The sequence below is a fragment of the Berghia stephanieae genome, chromosome 2, assembly GCF_034508935.2.
Source record: "Berghia stephanieae isolate SIO BIC M18660-M18661 chromosome 2, UCSD_Bste_1.3, whole genome shotgun sequence".
Taxonomy (NCBI): Eukaryota; Metazoa; Mollusca; class Gastropoda; order Nudibranchia; family Aeolidiidae; genus Berghia; species Berghia stephanieae.
In genome coordinates this window covers 95,711,508-95,716,362 of record NC_088361.1, presented here as the reverse complement: position 1 = coordinate 95,716,362, position 4,855 = coordinate 95,711,508, and positions in this window count along the sequence as shown.

Genomic DNA, 4,855 nt, shown 5'->3' with positions numbered 1-4,855 from the left:
GTGGTCCTTGTATTTGTTGCTCATCGTCTGAAAATGGTATTATGTAGGGTTGAACTGGGCCCGACGTGCACTTATTTGCAGGTCTGATAACCCAAATCCTACGGGCTCATTGTTGTAATGGAAATCTCAAAAAATGACAACAATGCTAAACTACGCCCATAAGTGGGTTCGGATGTCAGACCTGCATATATATATATATATATATATAAAATATATATATATATATATATAATATGTATATATATATATATATATATATATATATATATATATATATATATATATACACGTCGACTGGGTCCCATAAGGTAGATTTAGAATTAAAGTTATAAGGAATGCAAACTAATGTTCTTTTTCAACGAAAGAAAAAAATATTTATTCTCCAGTATAACGAATAGAGGGGGTCCCGATAGCTCAATTGGTAGAGCACTCGTTTCACGCACAAAGGGACCAAGATCGATCCCGGGTGCAGTCGAGATTTTTATCTGCCCCCCCCCCCTCTCCCGTCAACCCAGCAGTGAATGTATAGCTGGGTCTCTTAGACCTGGCAGAAAGTACTTTGCGATGTACTCAGCGTCCTAGGATAGCAAGTAATTGCTATGGTCCGTTTCACGCTATATAAACCGAGATACACTCTGGCTCCAAGGGTCTATTGGCTCTGAAAGAGCGGCTATTTGGTCTTGTGGTATGACACTCGCTTTCGGATCGGAGGTCCTGGGTTCGAGCCTCGATCGGTGCATAGTTGAGTCCCTGGAAAAGGCTCTTTACTCACATTCTCTCAGCGTATTCAGGTGTAAAATGAGTATCTGGCCTTAACAGCGTTGTCTCTGTCCGAAAAAATAGAAATACCGCCTAGCAGGCGTCATGTCTCGTCCTCAGTGTTAAGTGTTGCTGTTGGCCTGGGAGCCATTGTAAAGCGCTTTGAGCACGTTTAGTGGATATTGTGCTATATAAAAGCTCAAGTCAAGTCAAGGACTACTTTATAACGAATAGAAATTAATCAGAAGTTTCATATTTGTGGCTATAAAATCAGTTTTCCCCGGCACCTAGTTCATCCCGACGTAATACCGCTTCGAGACGGCGGGTTTGACATTTTGTTTGTAAGAATTCCACACAGCCATGTCAGCAATGAGACGACATATTAATCTCTGCTTTGTACAAGGATGAGTCTGTGTCAGGCAGGTAAATACCATCGCGTATAATTTAGTCACCTAAAAAAACCCCCAAAAAACAAAGGTAGCATGCATAAAGTTGAGTTCTTGGATGTGAATATTTACATTCGCGCACCTTAAGAAATTAAGGAGCAGGCACCATGTTGGTCGTCAATAAATGTGAGGCTATGTGGTCTTGTGGTATGACACTCGCTTTCAGATCGGAAGATCCTGGGTCCGGCCTCACTTGGCGCATAGTTGATTCCTTGGAGAAGGTAATAGTTATAGCTATAATGGTCTGACCGGTAATAAGAAGGTCTGATGTTCGATCCCCAGTCGAGGCAGATTTTTTGGGATGTTTTTTTTTACTTCTATTTTTCTTTCTTGCTTTGTCTGGCACCTTTCATACACATTGTTCAGATCTTTCTCTCACCTTACGCGGGGTGCAAAGTAAAGTATCTGGCCAGTAACAGCATGTCTCTGTCACGAGGTCTTAAAAAAAATTACAATTACAGGCGGAGGAGAGACAGCAATATTTGAGGAGAAATAAAGGATATTACGAACATCTCTTTTAATTATTTTACTTCTGTATTATTATGGAAATTAACATAGATCGATATGTATGTTTTGACCCACCAACGATATAATTGGTCCAGTATTAAACCCCTTAGGTGCGGGCAAATAAATCTGGCATCAGTGTGGCCGCCAGATGGCAATTCCCAACGTCAAATGACCTATCATAGGGAATCACTATTATGCCCTTAGAAGATTTTATAAATAACGATTTGAGTCTACGGAGGAATAGAATTATCCTTCATTTACCCCTCCCCCCCCCCCTCCCAAAAAAAATAAAATGGTTTGCATGCACTCGTATATCAATCTGTAAAATATTATTTTATAATTTTTAGATAATCTAGTAATTCTGCCTCATTGGCAAAAAAAAAAAAAAATAACATGAGCTGTACAAAACAATGTTGCCCCCAACCCTACTAAATTTTTTTTTTTTAAATAATGAATTGAAAAAGTGTCCTGCAAGCGAAATGTTCCGTCCTGTAATGTTGAGTGTTACTGTTGGCTTTGGTACCCTAGTGACAAATTAGGAAGCGGGCACTGGGGTATGATATCACAGTGCCAGGCAAAGTAGAGAGAGAGAGAGAGAGAGAGAGAGAGAGAGAGAGAGAGAGAGAGAGAGAGAAGAGAGAGAGAGAAAGAGAGAGAGAAAGAAAGAGAGAGAGAGAGAGAGAGAGAGAGAGAGAGAGAGAGAGAGAGAGAGAGAGAGAGAGAGAGAAGAACAAGAAAAATACAATCCAAAAAAAAAAAAAAAAATCGGGCCACCTCAACAGGTGATCTAACCTCAGTAACAACAATCAGGAGGTCTGATGTTCGATCCCCTGACGAGGTAGGCTGATTTTTATCGGATAATTTTTTCTCTCCAGTTTTCATTCTTCATTGTCTGGCTCTGTTTTAAACACACCTATTCACATTTTCAGCCTCTAGTAAAACGCTTTGAACATATTTAATGGATACTCAACCATAAAGAAATCGTGTTGCTGTTGACTTGGAACCCCTGGTAAAGAGATCTGAGTACAGTAAGTGGATACTCAGCCATAAAAAAGACGTGTTGCTGTTAACATGGAACTCCTTATAAAACAATTTAAGCACATTTAGTGGATACCCAGCTGTATAGAAAACTCATAGCTCGAAATGTTGAATTACCACTTTCAAATTTATGCAGACGTGGTCATCAATTCATAATTAGATGTTAATGATATTAAGTTATACATGAATAACCCACCTCGACAGCGCAGCTCATTAAGTCATAATGTATGGAAATACAGACATTCGCACAATTTCACCATGCTGCCAGCCTTTAAACCCCCCACATATTTGAAATTTTGGCCAGAAGACTTGTACTTCAAATATCGATCTATCAAAACGATCCTCATCCTCAAAAACTCTCAAACCTAAGACTTCCGTAAAGATTTCCGTGAATTCCCAGGTTTGAGAGTTTTTGGCAAGATGAGAGTCATCTTGATCGACTGATATTTAAAGGACGACTTTTCTGGCCAAAATTTTAATCATGTTTTTTTTCTCTCCAGAGAACAGCACAATATTCATACACCTTTGAGAAAGATGTCACTTAGACCCACAAGCCTCATGGAAACAACGTTTATACCAGTCACTGTAGCATTCAAAATTGATTGCTAATTTTTAAATTGGACGCTTTTTGATCATAAAATGCTTTCCTTTAGCGTGGGAGACGCGAGACCACCATCTGAGCTATCGGAACCGTCACCATTAAATATACATTGACGGTATTCGATTCAGATGATTATGTTCATCAGTCTGCCTGTCCTACATTACTACCTAGCTTTGCGGGTCCTGTGATATGAGACTCGCCTTCGTAGAGGACGGTCCAAAGTTTGAGTCCCGTTCTGACCGGCGCAGAGTTGAGTCTTTTCAAAGGTTCTTTACTCACATTCTCTCACCGTAATCAGATGTAAAATGAGTACTGGTCGTTAACAGTGTTGTTTCTCTGCTGTTGGAAAGAAGAAGAATGTAATATCGCATGACAGGCGTCATATCTCGTTCTGCATGTTGGTGTTGGCGAAGGTCCCCTGTAAAGCACTTTGAACACGTTTAGTGGATATTGCGCCTAAATAAATACTCATGTTTACATTGACATAGGACGGTTTGTTCTTCACTTTGGCCAGGAATGTGATTTGCCAAATTTGGTCAACCAAGATGGCTCGCACTCCCCACCCTCCCCTTTAAAAAAAAATAATAAAAAAGAATTAAATCGTTTATAGTTTTTTGGGTTGAATCTGAGGAGAACTGTTCCCCATTATGATTAAGTGAGCCGAGAATAAAGAAGGAACCATGAAAAATATGATCACATCAAATACATCGCTTAAAATACAGACAGATGACAGAAAAGACTTGTCTGCTGTCTGTTTAGATTTTGTGTGATGTATTAACATATATTCTGTTTTTGTTTTTTGACCGAAGAAGAGACTTCTCTTGATTTCGTACAACGTTGAACTCAAGTGCAGAGTTGCTCCAACTGTAACTCATGTAGTCAAAAGGAAAATGATGAATATCTTGGATTATTTCCCTTTGCATCATAACCAGTTTCAAGCGCGCCTTCGTTATTTATTTATTTATTTATTTATTTATTTATTTATTTATTTACTTATTCATTTACCTATTTATCTATTTATTTATACCAAGATCCCCTCTCGGCCTCACTAATGTAGTCCAAAGAAAAGTAGATCTGTACGTTTTGCGCCAGATCAGCTGCAGGAGTTGCCGAAGTCAGCTAACACTGAATGCTAGTCCGCCTTCGAGGCTCCACTTGAAAGGGGTATTTTTTATTGATACATAATAGGGGCAGCATAGCTAAGTGTTATGGTCTTTGCTTCCTACCCGAAAGGTACCGAGTCCAATCACCCGCCGCTGCGTTGTGTGGCCTTGAGCAAGTCACCTCGCCCTAGCTCACTTTGCGGCGCTGCTCTGCGGCTGACGCCTGTGTAATTCCAGTCTTCCCTTGGAATAGACCCTAAAGACAAATTTTCCCTTGGGGATGAATAAAGGGAATTTTATTTTATTTATTTTATTTAGAGGAGTCGTACGTCACAACTTCTACTCTTCCGGTTCCAAAATCCTAGGAAGTGTGTATGTAACCAGTCCTTCGGAGGACTAAT